The following is a 25,819-nucleotide window of genomic DNA, read 5'->3' on the forward strand; positions in this document are numbered from 1 at the left end:
AGTATCATTTTGATAAAACTCAATGGAGATTGGTGTAATTTATGCAAAATTTTTAAAATAATATTCCAATTTAAAATTAATTACTAAAAGTTTCAAGAAATATAAGGAAATTTGAAAATTATTATAGTTATTAATAAAAATTTTATTTTGGTTATGTATGTGTATTAATATATTAAATATAAATTTGATAATTATGGTAATTATCAATAGGTAGTATTATGATGCGAAGATTTATGTCCATAACATTTTCATAATACTTTCACAACAAATCATAAGTTGTTAGTTATCATTGGTTCTAATTTGAACCTACCACTAAAATTACTTTTTCCCCCCTACCAATAACAACCTGTAACAACCTACCACTTATGATTTGTTATGAAAAATGTTGTGGACATAGTATTTCTCTATTATGATTGCAGTTTTAAATGGAACTATTTAATATATAATTATGGAAATTAATAGATATTTTTTTATGATTGTGTTCACAACTTTGTGTATATAATTATTTATTCTATGTTTCTCAAAAAAATATATATATATATTCTATTGTTTAAAAAAAATATGATATTCCAAGTTTTTAATTGGGGGTTTAAATATAGAATATAATTTATATTCTATATATATATATAAACACAGTTGGGAGAGGGTATACTTAAATTCCTCCACATGGTATGTTTTAAAGACTTTGGGAATCTTATATTTTTTGGTGGAAATGGACAAGAGAAATATCAAAGAAAATGCATGGTTGGAGTATATATGAGAGTTAATTATTTCATTTTAGATTAGAATTAGACTACTATAGACTTTCTCCCCCCCCCCCCCCCCCCAAAAAAAGACTACTATAGTCGATAATTATCTCTCTTCCCATACAGGGATGGAACTAGGATTCGAAGTCAAGGGGGGCAAATATAATTTTCTTGAGGGTGGAAAATATAATTTTTCTTGGGCTTATTTTCTAAAATCATATATACCTAGCTACTATTTAATATTTTAAAAAAATTTGGGGGGGCCACAGCGCCCCCCCCCCCCTGTCTGTATGTAGTTTCGTCCCTGTTCCCATAAATATAAGAATGTAAACAATTCAATCTATTCTTTAAGTGTTAGAATTTTCATAGGGTTGATAATTATTTTCTTATTTTTTGCAGAAAAGAAAACGTTTTAGTTGTATCTTGTGCTAGGATTTAGACTTTTGCTTTTGATTTTCCTCATGTATATCAAGTGTATAGCCAATGTAATGATAGAAGGGGTGGATGGAGAGAAATGAGATTTAGGCATGGAAGCCCTATCCGGGATAGAATTCTAGCTGGGTAATAACACATGCAAGTTTGTGCGTTCATGGTACATATCGATAGATATGGGCTTTGAGCAATGCGAGCATGTGAGATAAGATTTATACGAAATCAGGGATGGACCCAGGGGGCCCAAGAGGACCCCGCCCCCAGGTCCAAAAATATATTTTTTTAATTATAATATTTTTCATTTTTGTAGTTACGCCCCTTCTAAAATCTTAGGCCTCCTTTCTCCACAATAAGCCTAACTATGCTCTAAGCTCACCCAAATAGCAAATATCCAACCAAAAAATTTAACAGAAACAATAAAAATATTCACAATGATGGTTGTATTTTAGCCCCAAAAAAATTATTTTACCACCAAAGAACCAAAAAATCATGTGTTATTAAATTTTTTATAACTACAGTAAACTAGTATAAATACCAGTTAACTGTAGCAAGTTGTTAAAAATAAAATACTTATTTTATTAAGATTATATCTCTTCCTTTAATTAAAAAAAAAAAATCAAATTCCTTCGCTTCTTTTATTATTTTAATGTTGTTTATATTATTTTAAATAAAGTTTTTTTTTTTTAACATTTGATATTTTAGCCTAAAAAAAATTATTTTACCACCAAAGAACCAAAAAATCATGTGTTATTAAATTTTTTTATAACTACAGTAAACTAGTATAAATACCAGTTGACTGTAGCAAGTTATTAAAAATAAAATACTTATTTTATTAAGATTATATCCCTTCCTTTAATTTAAAAAAAAAAATCAAATTCCTTCGCTTCCTTTATTATTTTAATGTTGTTTATATTATTTTAAATGAAATTTTTTTTTTTTTTTTAACATTTGATATTGGGTGTATTGTAAAGTGAGGTGGTAAAATAGATAAAGTAATTTTTTGAAGTGCTAAAAGCTAAAAATTTTACCACCAATTGAATGCTCTAACTTCAACAACAACAAAAATAAAAATAAAAAATAAAAAAATTCTAGCCAGTCTAATATTAAAAAAATACATTATTTTGTTTTTGTTTGTCTTTGTCGGTAAATGATTGCATCTTAATGTATTTAGAAACAATGATTTTGAGTATTTATAATTTTTTAATACTATATGGATGCCTATTTGGATTTTTTTTTTTTTCTTTACACTCCGCCCACACTTACTTAAAATCCTAGGTCCATCCCTGTACAAATTGCATGAAGTTAGAGCCTTATAGTATCCATTCTGGTTTTGCTGGAATATGAATTCAGAGAAATTTCAAAGAATTTATTGAAACAAGTCTTCAAAGTTCTTTGTTGCTTTATTGAATATTGACACCCATCAGTGCAAGATAACGTACAAGATGCATATGACTCATATATAAGAGTAATTATAAGAACATTAACTAAACAAAGATGAAAAGGCATCACATATATACCAATATAGCATTAATATTCTTTATCTTCCTTTTCCTTTATGTAATTCTAATTTTATGGAATTTAATTTTTTCATAATTTCTTTTTTAACATTTTTTGTTCAATCTTTTATCTGGGAAAATGTGGTGTTTCGATGTGAGAGATCTGCGCAAAGTTTTTTTTTATTTTTTTTATTTGAGAATTTCAAGTTTCAGCCAACAATGTCCAAAAAAAAATTTTCATTTATTAGGTACCTTTGACTGATGGGCTGGCCAAAAACTGTGAAAAACCATGTAGATCTCCTAATAAAAAAATAGAAATATGAAATTAAGAAGCGAGAGGGAGAAGAATAGGTCTTGGCTTGAAGAAGACCAAATACCATACTAAAGAAAATAAATCAACCACAAAGAAAGACGTAGAAGAAGAAGAAATCTGAAATTAAGAAAGGGGGGGGGGGGGGGGGGGGGAGAGAGAGAGAGAGAAAGGAAATGGGTCTTATTGTACCTAGAGGCACAACATAGAATAGAGAAATATATAGTTGGATTTGTGCATGAAGAAATTTAAATAAATTTAAAAAAAAAAACATGGGAAAGAAAAAAAAAATATTGTAGATAAAAAATCAAACTATGCTTAGTTGCACGGTTCGAATTAGAGCATTGATTCATTAGAGTGATAAAAGGACATTGTTTTCTCCATGTTTTCATAAGCGTAAAAAAACACAAAACTAAAAGGAGCCATTTGGCTATTTTCATTTTTCTTTATAAATTAAAAACGATAACTATTATCTATTTTTTGTTGTTTTCAACTTACCACAAGTTTTTTTTTTTTTTATTGGAAACAAAAAAATGGTCATTGGAAATAGAAAAAAAATGTTAGCCAAAATATTTTCTGTTAGGAGCGAAGCTCATCCTATTATTTTTTTATAAAAATTTAAAAAGGATTTTTTTTTTTTTGGGCTCTCTTTAAATATTTTATAATATTTAATATTTAGAAATATCAAGAAGTGCTAACAAGTTGAATTGCAAGACTCTTGGATGATATTATATTATATAACTTACTTGAAGATATGTTACTTTTATTTCTATTTTAAGTTGTATTTTTTAGATCTATTTTAATAGTTAATAATAACTCATTTAGATTATAGATGTTATTATAATTTTTTTTATGTTTCTTGTGACTATCAATTCTTCTAAAAAAAATTTGATAGACAAACTATTTAATTAAAATGTTAGCCAAAATTATCAATATGGTAGCATATTATATAGGTTAAAACAAATGGTATTTTTTTTAGCTTCTTTCATTGTGTCACCTCTTTTCCTTATGCTTCTTCTTTCTTCCCCCTCCCCCTCCCTAGATTTTTTTATAGTTTAATTGACATCTCTCATATACAAAGTGCTTAACATATGGGGGAGAGAGATTTGAACTTCCCCAGTATGGGAGTCAAGGGCGAAGGCAGAGCGGGGCGGGAGCGGGATAAGTGCCCCTAGCTCGCCAAAGAAATCATCCCCCCCCCCCCTTCCCTTTATATATTGATTTTTTATTGGGTTAAATTTTCCTTTTTGATGAATTTTTTATTGTATTTCTTCTTGTTATATTTATTTTATATCATAATTATAATTAATACACTATTAATTATTTTTATGTCAAAATTCATTCCAAAAAATAATATAGATCGAGACAATCTTTTCTATTTTATCAATATCTTTTAAAGTTTAAAACTGATCAAAGGAAAACGAATGTAGGAGAAGAAAAATGAAAATAAGGAACTAAAGTTTTAATAAAAGTAGAAAAAACATTATTGTTACTTTTTATATATATATATATATATATATATTTATAGCTACCAAAAAAGAGGACTTTAAATTCTTTGGGTAATAATTTGTTCTCCAGCATAAAAATTTGCATATAAGTAATAAAATTTCGGGATAATTACATAAGAAAATAGATTGTAGTATGTGGTATCTGTCTAACTATTAAGAATCTTTTAATTCATGAGTGGAGTTTAGACTTTGAAGAAAATGGCTTATTCATTAAAAAAAAATTAAACTAGATAAACAAAATATAATGAATACGTTACCTTTTCCTGTTTTCTAACACTAAAATATTAAGTATACTGTAACAGGAGTCAAATAAGATGTTAATGGTGATCTTCTTGGCAAAAGATCATTCAATTGGAATGATCTTTCTTGATCATTTTTTATAGTTTTTAGACCCCTTAAAAACACAATTGGATTAACCTAGATAATTAGGCAAGTTGTTACTTAGTCCAAATTCCAAATCTAGGTTATCACAATCAAACAATCATATCATGCAAAGCAGCGGAAAGATAAATAAGACAATGATATGATCACCCAGGAAACCAAACCAGTAAAAACCTGGGGAGGATTTAACCTAGCTATCCTCAAGATAAACCTGAATTCACTATGAAATAATCGAAATTATTCAATAGGACTTAGACCACTAACATCCTATTGCTACCCACCAGTAGAAACTTACTGACCCGACCACGTGTAAGCTCCGAAACCACAGACTCCTTCTTTCTTGGATTCTCCAGCAAGTACAAGCACACCCGCTTGTGTTTCTTTAAGTTCTTATGGCAGCAACTGAATGATCATCAAGCTCTTGAAGAAATCTCCTTTTTGATAATCCTAAGCTTGTGTAAAGGAAAGCTCCCCACAGATCTCACAAGAGATTTACACAAACAGCAATATGAGCAACACTAAAACGTGGCTAGGGTTTGCCTTATATACCTAGGGCAAATTAGAAAATCCTAAATGTTTTAAAACAAACTAGGGCTGAGTTGGAATTTTGTAGAAAACGCGTCTGACCCGATTTTCGATTAATCGAGCCTAAGCTTCGATTGATCGAACCAAGCCGAGAAGCATAAATGATTTCTGCATCAGCTTGTTCCAACTTTACATAAATGAATCAACTTTGAGCAAGTCTAAACACGACTAAACATCTTGTTTTGATCATGGTTTGCCAACAATACACATTAGAGTTCTAAATACATAAAATCCTAAGTCTTTAGAACCTAACAATTTTCTTCTATTTCCCTTTGGAATTTGGCCAATTACAAATTATTCAAACTTTCAATTACAAATCATTCAATCTTTCTGGCTGAAGAAATTCCCATGCACCCGTAGTTGGAGTCTGTTTTAGGATGGTGACACGTCCTTAGCAATTTTGAATTTGTGTACATGAGAGAAAATTGAACAATTAATATGGGTTTATTCAAAGAAACTTCACAAGGCGAGAGGGTTTGTAGTTGTACTACTGTGATGGGAACAAGTTTAACTACAAATTGGTTTGTATCTATTTTTCTACAACCCATTATATGATGATTGAAAAAACCATCCATATGTAGTTTTAGTTATATAATTTTTTTAATAAGTCATGTGACTTGTTTAAATAATTCACATGATAGTCTTATAAATCACCACATATAATTTATAATTGTTACTAAATCCCTTTTAGAGAATAATTATTGAACTTTACTGGGGCCTTGCAGACTTATAAGGTGATTTTTTTTTTTTTTTTTTTGGGTGTGCATTGTTGTCACATGTATAGCTCATACATTGTGTTTGGGTGCATGACAAGGAACAAATCACATGACAAGCATGAAAGAGTGCCCACTTTCCCATCATATTGCACTTAGCACAAATCATCTCTACTCACTTCATATCTAATGAAAAAGGGAAATAACCAAAGCATTGAGCATAGGAATGTAAAATTCCTATATCTTGGTCTATGATGGTAAAATGTACAAATCTTAGTTGTCATATTCATTTTGTTTCCTATCTTCTATTTCTATTAATCAACTCAAGAACATCTATATAGGGGTGTAAATTTGAGTTAGCATGTCATGTTCGTGTCGTGTCGAGATAGGGATATTCAACTAAATAACTTAACCCGAATCTAACCCATTTAATAATTGTGTCATGACACTTCAACTCTAACCTGACTTATTAATAGGGTGGGTTGACATGACCAGACCAACTTGACACGCTTAATAAATGGGTTGTGTTGGGTTGACACAAATGTGACCTAACCCATTTCAATCCGCTTAATATTAAATATAACATCCATATAGAAATTAGTTTTTTACACCTCAAATGTAGTGCATACACTTCAAGTATTCAACTCACATTCAAAATAACATAGTTTAACAAAAAATATAACATTCATCTAGAAATAAGTTCTTTACATTCCAAAAGAAATGCATACAATTTAACCCAAATTCAAAATAACATATATCAATAAAGTTTTTGTAGGGTTTAGAGATCTAATGTTTGTAAAGTTTCTGTAGGGATAAGGGGCCCAAGAATATATGTTGGGCCTTGGGCATTGTCCGAGGACACTTTGTGGTCCGAAGACAAATGAACAGTAATAAAGATGTAAAACTCAGGACTCCCTAAGCAAGTTATAAATGAGAAGGCAGGAGAGGGAAGCCAAGGAGGAGCATCTCCTCGGCTAAACGAGGCAGAGGTCAGAAAGTGTGTTCTGTCATTCATGATGACATCCTAGGAAATTCTATCGATAAAGATATGCATTATGGACATACAAGAGAAATGGGAGCTGGGAAATATCTAAGAGAAAGCTGTTATCACCGTATTGAATGCTCTGCAGCTAACTCTCTGACCGCATTAATGAGGAAGTGATACCTGAACAGTAATTATCAGCCTTACAGCTACTCTCCAAAGACTTCAGGAAGGTGCTAATGTGAGAAGGTTCAACACCAGCAATCTAATCTACATGTGGAGGGCAGAGATGAAAGGGAAAAGATAATATAAAATAGAAGGAAGACCCTGAGAGAAGGGGACCAAAAATTTAAGAGAAGAATATTGTAACATTAAGAACTACACTTGTAATCAAATTCAAGAAAGATATACAAGAACTGATCTCCTCGGACTGGACCGAGGATTATTTTCTTTAGTAAAAACCAGTTTATCTCTACCTTATTGTCATTTGAATCCACTATAATTGCTACCCAACTCATTATAGCCTAGTTTTCCAACCTACTTTCTACAAATTCATTGTATTGGGCTCTTTGGGCCTAGATCCTTTTAACTTTTGGGCCTAGGATTCAAATTGCGACCTTACAGTTTCATTTTACAATTATATCACTTATACGTTTTTTTTAATTACTCACTTTTTTTTTTCAAGTTTAAAATATAGGTTGGATATAAAAATATTTGACAAATCTAAAATAAAATGAATATTTATTTGTTATACGAGTCAAACGAGTTGTGTTAAATGAGTTATTTCAAGTTGACACAAATAAATTCACATGTCAAACTTGTCTATTGCAGGTTATGCAGGTTGACCTGCTAATGACATGTTTTTTACCGTGTCACTCTCGGATCGACCCGTTTATAACCCAAACTAGCTAAGCTCCCACCCTAACCTACAAAAACTAGTGTCAAACATTGACACCCCTACATCTATAAAACATAATATTCATCTAGATTGTCTTTCATACTTCTTTGTCGTAAATTTGATAATGAAATGACATTGATCTGGTGAACCCTCTCCCTTGACAGCTTTAACAATCCTCCTATCTCTTCACAAGACCTAGGTGGCTCTCCATTGAGTCCAAAGCGTAATCTCTATATATGTTCTTCTCTTTTGTTAAGTGTCTTGAGAAGTTTATCCACCTCTTGCTTCATTAGCTGTTTCTTGACCATCTTTTCTGGCATTGTTTCACCTAGTCCCGATATGATATCCTGCAACAAATTTTGAACTAATGAATTAGATTTAGTCAATGGGGCATATGTCTTAACTGATATTTCATATTTTAAAAATAGTTTTTATTGCTAAAATGGAAGATAATAGACAAGATATTGAAGAAATTATACTAATGTTACAATGGGAAAAGAGACCAAAAATGCCTGCAATTAACCTCGCTATAAATTAGTTTATAGATAACATGATTAGACTTCTTATGTAAAGTTTCATTGACGGTGAATTTCCTCATCTCAAGCAAGTTTCTTAATCTATTTATTCATGGGGAAAAAAAATCCTCAATCTAGTTATTTGTGAACAACAGTATTGATGTATAGTTTTATTGTTGTAAAAAATTTTCCAGGTTGGATTATCAACTCATAAGTCTGTCTTTGAGTAGTCCTATAAGTTCTGAACCTTGTCTGAGATACCTAGGTATGAAACTAATTCTAGCCTCAACTATCTGGAAGGAATTTGAATTCTTGGGATTTAAAAGCCCCAGACTTCAATCTCATCTAATCCTGCAACTTTGATTTGAGGTCAATGCTTTGTAGAATCAGAATCCAATTGGGGATTTGTATTTTTAAGCACAATTTTCAAAAGATGAGAAATATCAAATATAGGAAATGCAGGACTCATAACCTTAACTGACATGATGAGGAATGGCTTGAGTTTGAACATTAAAACTGTAGGAAAGTATTAATGAAAGAAGAACTTCATCATTAATTAATGTTAGGAATAAAGTTCAAGAAAAGAACCTGGAAAGTCATGTGACCTTGATCACTTACTGCTCGATCCAATGACACTAGGGGTCTGCTCCTCTCAGAAACAAGCCTCACTATGGAAATATTCACATTGAGCATTTTAGCAATTTCATCACAGGTAGGTGCCCTCCCTAATCTTTTCGTCAAAATGTTGCTAGCTTCTGCAATTTTCGCCACCATCCTGCACACATTACTCTAAACATAGCAAGCTAACCATACATTCACTATCTACCCGTTTACCTCCCAAAAACTCATGTTAGGGTGAACAAAATATTGTGAAGAGGAAGGAAATTGTTATTTTCTTGAAATCTGGACTTAGTTCTAACAAAAATTTGACAAATTTTTAAAACAAGCTATTGTTATAGAACATCTCAACCTGAACAGCAGTACAAGTTTTCACAAAGACTGGCATCCCATCTGATGAGCAACTCTAGGAAATACAATTTACAGCAACCACAAAAATAGAATGAAAAGAAAAAGAATAAATCAGGCAGGGTTCAATGGAAACACTGTGTTGAGTTAGTAGCATCTCGATTGAAGGAAAAAATAAAGAAGCAATTCAAGGGAAGAATCACAAAGACAGAAACTTAGTCCAATAGCCATTCATACATTATACATACATACGTACATATGTAAAGAATTTACTTGAAGTACTTATGCTAGTCAGACATACCAACAAATTTTAAAACACCTCATATTACATACATGTTAAACACTAAATGGGGAAGACAATGCTCCTTGAGTCGAATTTAGACCAACAACAAAGCCTGCTTTATTTCTGCTTCAGCGTTGAAATTTTGCATTGAAACGCCACAACCTACAACTCTCTCCTTCCCTCAGCCAGTCCTTTTTTTTCTTTTTCTTTTTTTGCTAGATTAATGTACACATGTTAAACTAACAAGCATAGAGACTCACCAAAAATTTATAAAAACTATCATGCAGCAACTGGAGATACTCACAGAAGAATCTTAGAGGGTTTAAGTCATTTTGAACAGAAGGGAATGGTCAGAAGTTAGAAAAGCTTAACTAAAAGGTAGCAATGACTATAAACATAGTGTTAATTTACACAGTTTCTCACCGGTAATCTCACTAATCTAGTGTCATTTGCTATGGTTCCGGTAATAGCTTTCTTAATCCACCAGCCAATATATGTTGACAACTTAAGTCCTCTTTCAAGCTCAAATTTCTCCACACATCCCCCCCCCCGCGGGAAGAAGGCCAATGCTCCCTTCCTGAAACCACAAAAAAACAAATTGTACATCAACACACTATAGGAAACAAAATTTAAGAGTAAAATGTATGGCAACCTGAATTAGGGATGGCAATGAGGCGGGGCGGGGCCGAAGGATGGGATCTTCGCCCCCGCCCCTCATAGATTTTTCTTGCCCCATCCCCGCCCCACCCCACATGATAGGGGAAAATTTCTTACCCCATCCCCGTCCCTTAAGGCCCCACAAAGCCCCGCCCTACACTATAAAACTTTATTTCTTGTTAATTTTCCCTACAACTATTACCATTTTTTCAAATAAAATGACATGTTTCATTAATAAAAATATACTTGAAATTATAAATAAATTTATCCTATCAAATCAAACTATTTTTTAGCAAAAACTAAATAATATTATCTAAATGTTTAACAAGATAATATCACAACAAAAATCTCATAGTATGACACAATAAAATAATCCAAACTCCTAATACATGATTGATGTCATCATATCAGCAATCAAACTAATAGGGAAACATATTCCTCATCATCTCGTTCTCCATTCACCACCTCATATTTCTAACATGAAAATTCAAAAACAAAAACCAAGCTCATAAAATAGATACGAATTTTGACAAGCATAAAGAAGCAGTGTTGTTAAGAAAAGTGAAATCCCAATGGGAATTCCAAGTGTCAAGAGAAAATGGGGTGTGTGATGGCGTACCTTATATTTTATAACAGCTAAATGCCCACACAAAATTACAAAAACAATGACATAGACAAATATTTAGAGCCTCAGACTAGTACCTCATTAAAAATTAAAAAAAAAATTATATTATGTTCATGATGAAAAGTAAGTTGAGAAAGTCGTATGAATCATGAATGAAATCAGTAATTCAGTAGTATATAAATTTGTTTCTAATAAAAAATAAAATAAAAACATTAAAATTGGTACCTTATTTCCAACTTTGCTGGAGAGAAAAAAGAAGTAGAACCACGTTAGGTAAAATAAAATAAGCTGATGATATTTTTGTTTAAATAGTAGGGATTTAGGGTATGAAAAAATTACAATTTAACCCTTATAATGCGGGGCGGAGCGGGGACGGGGCGGGGTGGGTCTAAAAAGTGTAAACCCATCCCTACCCCACCCCGTGGTGCGGGTCTAAAATCTCGTCTCATCCTCGTCCCACCACCTTTGCAGGGTGGGGAAAACCCGCACGGGGCGAAGTGGGGAGAGGTAGGTCAAGCGGGGTGGGGCAAAATTGCCATCCCTAACCTGAATGAGGTCCTGGAAGCTTAGTCCTCTGCCTTGATAACCTTTGGCAATGGAAACCACCAGTCTACGGTAGCTCCGAGCAATCTTTTCTCTTGATTCTCTTCCTTCACACAAAATCTTTTCTACACTCCTCCTTTTCATCCCTATGGCCTTGGCCAACTGTTTTGATGTTGGCTCACAGCCTAGAGCTTCCCTAACTCCTATTCTCATCATTTCCAGCCTTGCTCCCTCCTGTCAGTTTGCAAACACTTATTTTTCCACTTTTGATAGAGATAATATTGACTTTCATTTGCAAATTTCAAACTTTTATTGATCAAGTGACTGTTATTATTAGAACAAACTACCCTAACACTCACAAATTTCACTACATAACTACTCTATATGGAGAAGGCATTCTCTTTAACCATTGGAATATACTAGTAAAGCAATTGGAGTTAAAATTCTTCTGGTTGTAAACAAATTATGTAAAGGAGGCTATTAACAAACTAAAATTCAAAGTTCATACCCCACAAGACATACTAAAGTCACTTCAATAATATTATAAGTAAATAGCAACCATTCTAGAATTTTACTGGCAAACCTAAAGAGAATCTAACTAAGGTTGAAAAGATTCTACAATGGTGTTCACACTGTGAAACACTCTGTGAGAAGCAGTGAAAGAATAGAGGGCAAAAGAGTGAAAGTTTAGAGAGAGAGAGACAAAGAGAGAAAAGAGATTTTTGGAAGAAAATAAATGCTTCACTGTGTATTACATTTGATGTACAGTATATAAAGATTACAGAGAATCAACAACTCCCAGATTAGATCCCTAGAATCACGAAACTGATCTGTATAATGTGGAGGGAAATCAAAAACTAACTAACTACCACTTAACTGCTCAATAGAGTGATCTAATGATGTACAAAATGCAGCATATCAATTGAACTAAATGCTTAAGGACTAAACGCAACATTTCAACTAATAACATAAGTCCTAAACGCTACGTATCATTAAATACATTTACACCACAGTATTAAGTAGAACGACATCATTGCATATCTGGACTAGCCGTTGGGCATTCCATTGGACATTTGAACCATTTGATCAAAACACTGATTATTCTAGTTGTTTCTATGTGTACTCTTAACATCCCCCCTCAAACTCAAGGCAGTGTCAGCCAAGAGTTTGCTACGTAAAACCAAAAAATGAGGGCCAGGTAAAGGTTTGGTGAAAATATTTGCAAAATTATCATGGCCAAATATGAATTTGACCCCCAAAGTGCTACGAAGAACACAACCCCTCACATAGTGATAATCAACTTCAATGTACTTGGTGCGAGAATGAAAGACTGGATTAGAGGCCAACGCTATAGCAGAATTGTTATCACACCACAGAATGGGACTGCGTGGAAGAAACAGCCTAAGTTCGTTAAATAGAATGTGTAGCCAAGCTAGCTCAGCTGCTATGGAAGCCAAGGCACGATACTCTGCCTCTGTGGAGGAACAAGAAACAATTGATTGTTTCTTAGAAGACCAAGAAATTGGGTTGGAGCCAAGAAAAACCAGCATTCCAGTAGTGGATTTCCTGTCAGTGGGGTCCCTAGCCCAATCTGCATCAGAGAAGGCAAAGAAGGTGAGTGGACCAGGAGCAAGATGAACCCCAAAGTGTAAAGTGCCCCTCACATAACGAAGAACACGTCTGGCTGCCTCCAAATGAGAAGAAGTGGGATTCTGCATAAACTGGCAAAGTTGATGAATACTTAAGGCCAAATCTGGACGTGTGAAGGATAAGTACTAGAGAGCACCCACCATGATTCTATACTTAGTGGGATCAGGTAAAACAGAGCCTTCAAAAGGAGTAAGATGGACATTGGGGCAACAAGGGGTCTTTGTAGGCTTAGAGTTCTCCATCTTGAATCTATGAAGCACATTTGAAGCATACTTGGACTGGCACAGAATAAGACCAAATCTGGAAGGCACAATTTGAATGCCTAAGAAATAAGAGAGAGCACCTAGATCCTTGAGCTCAAAAGCCTTGCTAAGGGCAGTGACAAGATGAGAAACTTATGAAGAAGAGTTGTCTGTGATGATAATATCATCAACATACACCAACAAATAAATGATGGTCTGATGAGAGTCAAACACAAATAAGGAAGAATCTACCCTGGAAGCTTCAAATCCAAGATGCAATAGCTGAGATGTAAATCTATCAAACCAGGCCCTTAGGGCCTGTTTTAACCCACACAAGGATTTATGCAATCTGCAAATGTGATGAGGAAATTGTTGATCCACATAGCCTAGAGGTTGTTCCATATACTCCTCCTCCTTTAGAAAACCATGGAGGAAGGCATTGGAGACATCTAATTGTCTGAGAGGCCATTTACAACTGACTGCAATGGAGAGCACAAGCCTCACTGTAGCTGGTTTCACTACTGGACTAAAGGTTTCAGAGTAGTCCACACCAACCTTTTGATGAAAGCCCTTGGCAACCAACCTTGCTTTGTAATGAGTAATGGTGCCATCACTGTGCAATTTTAGCTTGTACACCCACTTACAACCCACCAGATTAATACCAGGAGCAGCAGGAACAAGAGTCCAAGTTTTCTGTCTTTGTAAAGCAGAAAATTCCTCATCCATGGCCTTAACCCATTGAGGAAATTTACAAGCAATTTTGTATGATGGGGGCTCAGTGTGAGTATAGTCAACCACAGCCTTGTAACACAATTTTAGCTTGGAGATCCCATTCTTTGATCTGGTGGTCATAGGATGTATGTTCACAAGGGCAATGATAGAAGTAGTGGCTGTAGGAAGGGAAGGTGCAGTGACAGCAAAAGTAGGTATTGATGAAATTGGAGGAGATGAAGGTGTGGAGTGAGTGGTATTAACAGATGGAGATGAATTGGTAGGAATAGAAACAAATGGTTGACAGGTTTGGGAAGTGTCTAATAAGGGAATTTGACAAGAAGTGTGAGATGTAAGAGGAGGATTAGAATTTGTGGGATGAGATGTAGAAGTGGAATATGGCCCTAGGATGGAAGGGTGATTAAAATAGTGTAAATAAAGAAGATTAGAAAGCTAGACATCAAGATTAGGAGGATGAGAGGATGAAGTAGGAGAGGGTGTATAGGGAAAGGGAAATTTGGCTTCATTGAACAAAACATGTCTGCAAGTGTATAGAGTATGAGTGAGTAGGTCAAGACACAAGTAACCTTTAGAGATGGCAGAATAGCCCAAGAAGAGACACTCTTTGGTTCTGTGATTCAACTTGTGTTTTGTGTATGGTCTAAGAAATGGGTAGCAAACACAGCCAAAGATTTTAAGTGAAGAGATATCAGGTTGTTAACTATGGAGCTTATACCAAGGAGAACTAAAACCTAATGTAGCAGTAGGAAGTAAGTTGATAAATGTCACAGCTGATTGAACAGCAAAGGACCAGTAGGAAGAAGGTAAGGCAGCTTGTGATAAAAAGGTAATTGTAGTTTCAATTAGGTGTCTATGCTTCCTTTCAACTAAGCCATTTTGTTAAGGAGTATAGGGGCAAGAGATTTGATGATTAATCCTATTGGAAGTGAGGAAGGATTCAAAGGATTTAGAGGTGTATTCACCCCCACCATCTGATCTAAGAGTTTTAATATTGGTTGAGAACTGTGTTTTAACCATAGCATGAAACATGACAAATTTGGAGTAAACTTCAAATTTAGCAAAAAGTAAGTACAGCCATGTGAAACGAGTGAAATGATCAACAAAAATGACATAATATTTGTAGCCATTTATTGAATTAAGAGGTGCAGGACCCCACAGATCAGTATGTACAAGCTCAAAAGGGGAATTAGCTACAAATCTTGAACTAGGAAAAGGAAGTCTGTGCATTTTGCCATGAAGACAGTGAATATAAGAATTGACAAAATTAGCACTATTATTACAAGACAAACCATTATTTTGTAACAAAAGCTTAAGAATTTGAGAGTTGGGATGGCCAAGTCTCTGTGCCACAGATGCTAACTAGAAGAAATGAGTTGAATAGAATTGCACAGTTTATTAGGAAGCAAAAGGTCAGTGGCCTTGTGAGGATAGATAGGGTACACTCCCCCTTCACTCTTGCCCTTGTACAGAGTTTTCCCCATGGCCAAGGCTTGAATGAGTAAGGTGTTTTCATCAAAGTAACACCAACAATTATTATCATGACAAATTTTGTGGACTGAAGCAAGATTAGAAGCAATAGAGGGAAACCTTAGAATATTTCTAAGTTGAATAGGAGTATTTGAAGCAGGTATTAGAGAGTTACCTATGTGAGTAATAGGAAAATTCTGACCATTGCCAACTATGAGGTGTTCCTGACCTGTGTAAGCCATAGGGAAGCTCAAATGATTTAGGCTTGAGGTGACATGGTCTGTAGCTACACTGTCCGCCAACCAAGGTTGCTCCTGAGTTATCATTGAGTTGGAGGAAGTTGCCATTGCAGCTAGCTTTGTGGGTGGATGCTTGACTTAATAGGCATAATCCATCCTGTGGTAACAATCTAAGGCAAGATGACTTGCCTTACCACAAATCTGGCAGATTGACCTTTCTAGTCTAGTATAAGATCCTTGAGATTGTGAGAATTGAGATGATGAAAACTGATTGAAGTGATTAGGAGATGGACCTCTGCCTCTACCTCTTCAATTGTTATTTCTTCCTTTCCCTCTATTATGAGACTGGTTGTGAGTATTATAACCACCTGTATTGTTAAACCTTGGTGCAGTGCTAACTACCATTGCAAAGGTGGAGTCTTTGATCTCCATTCCTTCATTCAATGAATCTTCTTCTTCATTTAACAGAGTTGCTAGTTCATCAAAGCTTAATTTGGTGCTTCTGGTTCAGATTGCAGACCTGAATGCACTGAATTCTTTTGCAAGACCTTTGATTGCTACATGAAGTAGCTCTTCATCATCCAAGAGTACACCAACTACCATAAGCTTGTCCCTTATCACCTTAATTTTCTGCAAATATGCATCCACAGAATCCAATCCTTTCCTCACATTATGCAGCTCACCCTTTAGGTTCATCACATGTGACCTTGAGATTGAGGAAAATCTATTTTCAAGCACCTTCTAGACTTCTTGTGCTGAAGAACATCCAATAGTTATGGCCAAAACTGAAGGAGTGAGGGTTGAGCTAATGAAAGTAAGAAGTGCTTTTTCCTTTGATTTCTAGATGAAATAAACTGGATTAAGCACTAAAGTAATGGTACCAGATAAGTCCTTGAGAAATTTCTCGGGAACAAGTGGAACTTCATCAAGAAGCTCGAACATGGAGTAGGTCTCTAACACCATGGAGATTTGATGCTGCCAAATGATGTAGTTGGAAGAATCCAGTTTAACTGTCATCATGTTTGACATATTTGAGAGTAATAGCAGAGGTTGATTTGTGAGATTGATGGAGGTAGAAGTAAAAGTTGAAGGTATGGTTATGGAGGTTAAGGGCACAATTGTTGAAGGTGAAGCTAAGGTGTTTTCTGCCATTGTTGCTGGGATTGATTGCTACTCTGATACCATGAAGAGAATCTAACTAAGGTTGAAAAGATTCTACAATGGTGTTCACACTGTGAAACACTCTGTGAGAAGCAGTGAAAGAACAGAGGGCAAAAGAGAGAAAGTTTAGAGAGAGAGACGAAGAGAGAAAAGAGATTTCTGGAAGAAAATAAATGCTTCACTATGTATTACATTTGATGTACCATCTATATAGATTACAGAGATTCAGCAACTCCCAGATCAGATCCCTAGAATCACGAAACTGATCCGTATAATGTGGAGGGAAATCATGAACTAACTAACTACCACTTAACTGCTCAACAGACTAATCTAATGATGTACAAAACGCAGTATATCAATTGAACTAAATGCATAAGGACTAAACGCAGCGTTTCAACTAATAACATAAGTCATAAACACTGTGTATCATTAAATACATTTACACCATAGTATTAAGTAGAACGACACCATTGCATATCTAGACTAGCCGTTGAGAAACTAGCCGTTTGGCATTCCATTGGACATTTGAACAAAAAACTTATTGTTCTGGTTGTTTCTATGTGTACTCTTAACATACCTTAAGGCATAAACAAAGTTCTGTGATATGAACCCCGTCAAGAATAACGAGATCCAACAACGAAAGGGAATCCAAGATCGTTCTATGGACAGATTCAAATGGAAGATTTCGACCCGTTGTTTATGACAAACAAGAACCTTGGTATAAGAAAGACGCCATAAACAGTGGTGGAAACTCCGTTTGATAAGTCGAGATGAACGCCACGGGAATTCCCGATAAGTTCAAGTAGTTCTTCAAAGAACCAAAGAGAATAAACCTCACAAGTTTTATCAATAATGTCTGAAAAACGTTTACAGACTTAGATGACTATTTAAGGGCTCCTTAAAACTTGACAGACAAGAAAATATATTCTAAAATAACTCCTAATTGATACCTAACCATATTAGGAATAAAGTTTGACATAAAAAGCATTAAATGCACCTAAAAACAAGGAAATAAATTACCTAAACCTAGAATAACGTTTTTTACGTAGACCCAAAATATTTCACGCCAATTCTTAGCCTTGACCGGATCCTTCTAGAACTTGAATCAAGTTGACGATTTTTTGTTGCCCACGTGGATCAGACTCAATGGGCCTCCACGAATTTGCTTGAGCCTATAACTCTTGGATGAGTCTGTTGAGTACATCCTTGAACTTCTTTGCTCGTGCTCTCGTAACCAGCCCAATGGGTACTTGAACGAGATCTTTGAAGTGGTGCCTTGATCTCCATCATTCCCCTCCTCTTGAAAAGGATTTGCCCTCAAATCATAATCTACATCAAAATGACTCAAATCAGTAACATTAAAAGTGGCACTTACATCGTACTTACCAGGTAAATCTAGCTTGTAAGCGTTGTCATTGATACACTCGAGGACTTGGAAGGGACCATCTCCTCTTGGGAGCAATTTAGAACATCTTTTCGCCAGGAATCTTTCTTTTCTCATATGCAACCAAACCCAATCTCCGGGTTCAAAAACCAGTTTGCGACGTCCCTTGTTGGCTTGTGTGGCATATTGCTCCGTTCTTCGCTCAATGTTAAGTCTTGCTTTCTCATGAATCTACTTTACAAAGTCAGCTTTCTTTTTGCCATCTAAATTAATGTGCTCCGTCAAAGGTAAAGGAGATAAATCCAATGGAGTTAAAGGATTAAACCCATACACAATTTCAAATGGCAAAAATTTGGTAGCAGAATGAACAACTCTATTATATGCAAACTCAACATGTGGTAAACATTCTTCCCATGTTTTGATGTTCTTTCTAATGATTGCCCTCAATAGAGTAGACAAAGTCCTATTTACTATTTCAGTTTGACCATCAGTTTATGGATGACAAGTAATGGAAAACAATAGCTTAGTACCTAGCTTACACCACAAAGTCTTCCAAAAATAGCTCAAGAACTTAGCATCTCTATCCGAAACAATTGTCCTAGGCATGCCATGTAATCTCACAATCTCTCTAAAGAACAAATCAGCAACATGTGAAGCGTCATCTGTTTTGTAACATGGAATAAAATGTGCCATTTTAGAAAATCTATCCACGACCACAAAAATTGAATCTCTTCCACGTTTAGTCCTAGGCAATCCTAACACAAAATCCATTGAAATATCAATCCAAGACTCACTAGGAATTGGTAAAGGAGTATACAAACCGTTGGGCTGCACTTTGGATTTACCTTGCCTACATGTGACACATCTACCGCAAATCCATTCGACATCTCGTTTCATGTGAGGCCAATAGAAGTGTTCCTGCAAAATAGCTAAAGTCTTTGCAACTCCAAAATGTCTCATTAATCCCCCACCATGTGATTCCTACACTAATAACTCCCTCATAGAACAATTAGGCACGCATAGCTTATTTTCTCGAAATAGGAATCCATCAAGCTTAAAGAACTTACCAGAGGCGATTTTCTCACAAACTCAATATTCCTCACAAAATTCGTGGTCTTTAGCATATAATTCTTTAATGTGTTCAAAACCAAGCAATTTTGCATCAAGCGTGGAGAGTAAGGCATACCTGCGAGAAAGTGCATCGGCGACTACATTCTCCTTACCTTACTTGTATCGAATGACATATGGAAACGTCTCTATGAACTCCACCCATCACGCATGCCTTTTGTTTAGCTTGTGTTGGCCCTTCAAGTGTTTCAAGGACTCATGATCGGTGTGAATCACAAACTCCTTAGGCCATAGGTAGTGCTGCCACGTCTCTAAAGCCCGAACCAATGCATACAACTCCTTGTCATAAGTTAGGTAGTTTAAGGCTGCCCCACTGAGTTTCTCGCTGAAGTAAGCAATTGGTCGTCCTTCTTGCATAAGGACGGCTTCTATACAATACCTGAAGCATCACATTCAATTTCAAATGTTTTAGAAAAGTTGGGAAAAGACAACAAAGGTGCGTTAGTCAGCTTCTCTTTGATTAATTGAAATGCCTTCTCTTCTTCTTCTCCCCACCGAAATCCAACATTCTTCTTGATCACTTCGGTAAGCGATGCGGCTAAGCTACTGAAGTCCTTCACGAACCGCCGGTAGAAACTAGCAAGTCCATGAAAACTACGAACATTACCTACACTTATGGGATTCGGCCAATCTTGGATTGCACGTACCTTCTCTTCATCAACTTGTATACCTTGTGCACTTACAACAAATCCCAAAAATACAAGCTTATCGGTGAAAAAAGTGCACTTCTTTAAATTAGCAAACAATCTTTCTTTCTTTAGCACATCTAAAACGGATTTCAAATGTACTACATGATCGTCTATGTTTTTGCTATAAATGAGTATATCATCAAAATAGATAACAACAAATCTGTCTATAAATGCACGCAAAACATGGTTCATAAGTCTCATAAAGGTGCTCGAAGTATTAGTCAAACCAAAAGGCATAACTAACCATTCATACAAACCATATTTTGTTTTAAAGGCGGTTCTCTATTCATCTCCTTCTTTTATCCTAATTTGATGATAATCACTTTTTAAATCAATTTTAGAAAATATGCAAGAACCATGCAGCTCATCTAATATATCATCTAAGCGTGGGATAGGATGACGATACTTTACCGTTATGTTGTTGATAGCTCGGCAATCAACACACATTCTCCACGTCCCATCCTTCTTAGGTACAAGTAAGACCAAAACTGCACATGGACTCATGCTCTCCCTCACGTGCCCTTTCTCCAACAATTCACTTACCTGCCGTTGAAGCTCCTTTGTCTCCTCGGGATTGCTCCTATAAGCTGGTCGGTTTGGAATGGTTGCACCAAGAACAAAATCAATTTGATGTTCAATCCCTCGGCTTGGAGGTAACCCATGTGGTGTTTCCTCGGGGAAGACATCCTCGTACTCCTGCAAAAGAGAAATAATAGAACTAGGCAAAGTAAGGTCAAGTTCGTTAGTGTTTAAAAGTGCCTCTTTGTACAAAAGTATAATCATCGGCTTATTTGAAAACATTGCTCGCTTGATCTCACTCACTTTTGCATAGAAATTCTTTTGTTTTCTCTCTGATTTTCTCTCAAGGGCCGAACGTTGATTGTCTTTTTCTCCCTCATTTTTCTCGGCCTCTCTCTGATTTTCACTCTTTTTCTTTTGCTCACTCTCTTTCTTTTGATCACTCTCCTTTTGTAATCTTACTTGATCCTCGTATACTTGCTGCGGTGTCAATGGTACAAGAGTGATTGATCGTTGATTAAGTATGTTAAGTTCTAAAGTTTAGGATTTTATGTATTTAGAACTCTAATGTGTATTGTTGGCAAACCATGATCAAAACAATGTGTTTAGAAGTGTTTAAAGCTAGCTCAAAGTTGTGTGTCAATGTAAAGTTGGAATCAAGTTAAAGCAGGAAGCATTGTGCCTTTCAGCCTGGCTCGATCGATCGAAAGACAGGCTAGATCGATCGAAACTCTAGCAGAATGCTTTTCTGCAGATTCGTCCAACTTAGCCCTAGTTGTTTTAAAACGTTTTTAGGGTTTCTTATTTGTCCTAAGTATAAAAGGCAAACCCTAACCACGTTTTAATGTTGCTCATATTTGTGGTTTGTGTAAATCTCTTGTGAGATCTAGATAAGCTTTCCTTTACACAAACTTAGGGTTTTCAAGGAGAAGATTTATCTACGCCTTGATGATCAATTCAGCTGCTGTCATTAAAGCTTAAAGAATACACAAGCGGGTGTGCTTGTATCTGGTGATGAATCCAAGAAAGAAGGAGTCTGTGGATTCGGAGCTTGCACGTGGTCGTGTCAATAAGTTCTACTGGTTGGTAGCAATAAGAAGTCGAGCATGGGGGCTTGTAAGTCTTATTGTATGAACTTCGATTCTTTCAAGATAGTGGATTCAAGTTTACCTTAAGAATAGTTAGGTCAAATCCTCCCCAGGTTTTTACCGGTTTGGTTTCCTGAGTGATCATATCATTATCTTATTTATTTTCCGCTGCTTTGCATGATTTGATCTTTTATATTGTGATAACCTAGACTTGTTTAATTGGACTAAGTAACAACTTGGCTAATTACCTAGGTTTAATCAATTGTTTAAGGGGTCTAAAAACAATCAAAGTACAAAAGAGTACTTGTTCGTAAAGCCATCATGCTCCACTTGCCTATCGAACTACCATGGACGCCCTAGCAATAAGTGTCCCGCTTGCATCGGTACTACATCACATAACACTTCATCTTCATATTTACCGATTCGAAATGCAACTAACACTTGCTTGTTCACCTTGATCTCACCACTATCATTTAGCCATTGCAACTTGTACGGTCTAAGGTGCTTTACCATGGGCAATCCCAATTTCTCCACCATAATTGTGCTTGCAACATTAGTACAACTACCACCATCAATAATCACACTACATACCTTGTCTTTAACGTAGCATCTAGTGTGAAAGATGTTCTACCGCTGTATTTCATCAACTCCTTTTGCTTGCAAGCTTAATGCTCTCCTCGCCACCAATGTCAATGCGCCAGGGGCTAAATACTCCTCCTCGGAAACATCCTCTAATGGCGGCATGTCGTCGGTGTCGAAATCTTCATCATCGGTCACAATTCACCATTGGCTTGCAACACCATGACTTGCTTGTTTGAACATTGACTTGCTATGTGGCCCCTGCCTTGACATCTAAAACATTTAATATCACGATTCCTAGAGGTAGAGGCTTCGGTTTTACCTTAAGGAACGTGGCTGGTGGTCGTGGACTTGGGCTCGAGTTTGGGCGTTTGTGACTTGTCCAGCGGCTTAGCATGACTCGATTTCCAAGAGGTAGAACTAGAGTTATGGCCTGCACGTATCCCATTCCCTCTCTTGAGTTGTTGTTCCACTTTGATAGCTATATGCACCATATCTTCCAATTCCACATAATGATGCATCTCCACCTTATCATGGATCTCCCGGTTTAAGCCAAGCAAAAATCTAGCCATTGTAGCCTCCCGATCCTCTTCTACATTAGAGCGGATCATAGCAATCTCCATCTCCTTGTAGTAGTCCTCTACGCTTCGACTCCCTTGTCTAAGACCTTGTAGTTTTTTGTACAACTCTCGATAGTAGTAACTTGGAACGAATCGCTTTCTCATCACTACTTTCATCTCCTCCCATGTGTCTATTGGGTGTTCTCTATTCCGCCTCCTGTTTATCACAAGCTGATCCCACCAAGTAATAGCATATTCAAAAAATTCAATCACGACTAATTTTACCTTCTTTGTCTTGGAGTAATTGTGGCAATCAAACACGAACTCCATCTTCTTCTCCCACTCAAGATATGCCTCAGAATCAGACCTACCTTGAAAGGACATAATCTTCATCTTAATACCACCCAAGTTGTTATCTTCGCGATTCCTAGCTTCTCTAAATCTTCCTCCAGGTCTCCTATTGCTAACAATGGAATCCCGATCTTCTTCTTCATCAAAACCAGACCCATAACGCTCTTCATCCTCCTCCCTCGGTGGAACTCTTTCCCTTCTACGCAAATTACGACCATTTTGTGGTTGCTCCTCACGTCTATTCTCCATTTGATCTATCCGTTCGTGAACCTGCGTCATCTCTATCTTCATCACACGCCTCATCTCACTCATCATGGCCTCCAAAAACGCTTTCGGATCAGCCAATTTTGTATCATCTTCGGCAATGCTCTTACCACTATCGTGAGACATGATTGCTGCAAAACAAAGGTTAGAAGAAAAAAAAAGAAAAAATGAACCTCACGAATCACTCCCTTACGTGTTTACACTCAAGAATGTGGATCACTCTCCACTCGTGTTTCACTCAAAATAATATGGCTTTTACCCTTTGATGTTCTCACCACTCTTGCCTTTTTCCACTCGATAATTCTCTTTCAGTTCTTTTGAAACTAAACAAACAACTCAAAATTTCCAGCAACAATTCACCAAGAACTAATCAAGGAATCTCATATTTGAACGTAAGGAATATGGAAATTTTCAGATTAGAATTAAAAGGAATATGGCAATTTAGAATTTTGGAAGCACAGAATAGTGAATTTTTTTTTTTTTTTTTTTTTTTTTGTTCGGACTCCTTTCTGTCTTCTTTTTCGAGTCTCTCTTTTTTTTCTTTTTTTCTTTTTTCTTTTTTTTATGATCAGCAACTAGCTTTTGAGAATAATGAAATAAGATTTCAAAATAACTAAGAGATGTGAGACCAGACCAATAGTTTAGACATCAACAAGACAAACAAAGATTGAACAGATAGAGTAAAGGAAATTCGGCTAAGAAGAGATAAATATGTTAAAGGATAGGCAAACCTGAACTAGAAACCTTGCTCTAATACCAAATGATGTAAACCTCGTCAAGAATAACGAGACCCAACAACGAAAGGGAACCCAAGATCGTTCTATGGACAGATTCAAATGGGAGACCTCGACCCGTTGTTTATGACAAATAATAACCTCGGTATAAGGAAGACGCCACAAACGGTGGTGGAAACTCCGTTTGATAAGTCAAGATGAACGCCACGGGAATTCCCAATAAGTTCGAGTAGTTCTTCAAAGAATCAAAGAGAATAAACCTCACAAGTTTTATCAATAATGTCTGAAAAACGTTTACAGACTTAGATGACTATTTAAGGGCTTCTTAAAACTTGATAGACAAGAAAATATATTCTAAAATAACTCCTAATTGATACCTAACCATATTAGGAATAAAGTTTGACATAAAAAGCATTAAATGCACCTAAAAACAAGAAAATAAATCACCTAAACCTAGAATAACGTTTTTTACATAGACCCAAAATATTTCATGCCAATTCTTAGCCTTGACCGGATCCTTCTAGAACTTGAATCAAGTTGACGATTTTTTGTTACCCACGTGGATCATGCTCAATGAGCCTCCACGAATTTACTTGAGCCCATAACTCTTGGATGAGTCCGTTGAGTACATCCTTGAACTTCTTTGCTCATGCTCTCGTAACCGGCCCAATGGGTACTTGAACGAGATCCTTCGAAGCGGTGCCTTGATCTCCATCACTCTGCCTCTTCTCTTAGACTCAATTTCCCAGACTTAACAAACCCAGATGAAATTCTCCAACTTTCACCAATTTTTTCCTCTAACCCTCTTCTCCTTTTCCTCCTCCTCTTCCTCCTCACTCCAAACCCACCATTTCCATCCCCAACCAACATATTATCACTCTCTTTACCACTCCAAACCTCACCAATCTCAACTGCAACCAACATAGCATTTCTAGTAGCTTGAGCTGCTGCTTAGACTAGTGCAATTGCCTCTACAGCTGCAACAATGACTAATGCATCATTGGAGACTATGTTAGAGTCAAATTTAGTAGAAGATGTAGAAACATGCAACTAGGGTTGGAGAGGGTGGTAGGTTTTGAGTGAAGAAATGGTTGGGAAAGTTGGGGAGTGAGTTGGAGATGAGCATATTGTGGTGATGGCCATGAAGTGTAGATTAAGCGAGTGAGTGAGTAGAAGCTTAGACTTTAAAGTATAAATAAGAGTTTGTAGATGTTTTTGGGAGATATTTCTTTCCTTGCCATGCAGGACAAATGTGATTTTTGTTTCATTGTTGCAGATAAGATAAAAGGGAGTGATGGCAATCTATGTGTGGATGTCATTGATAATATTGTAGATAAAAATCAGAATATGTGTAGTTGCAAGGTTTGAACCAAAGCATTGATTCATTAGAGT

The 25,819-nt window shown here is 35.8% G+C and overlaps 2 pseudogenes; both read right to left on the minus strand.

The window, feature by feature from the left end:
• Positions 1-7,909: 7,909 nt before the first annotated feature.
• LOC115984302 lies at positions 7,910-25,570 on the minus strand (annotated as a pseudogene).
• On the minus strand, positions 10,840-10,925 carry LOC115988190 (annotated as a pseudogene).
• Positions 25,571-25,819: the final 249 nt, after the last annotated feature.

The sequence above is a fragment of the Quercus lobata genome, chromosome 4, assembly GCF_001633185.2.
Source record: "Quercus lobata isolate SW786 chromosome 4, ValleyOak3.0 Primary Assembly, whole genome shotgun sequence".
Taxonomy (NCBI): Eukaryota; Viridiplantae; Streptophyta; class Magnoliopsida; order Fagales; family Fagaceae; genus Quercus; species Quercus lobata.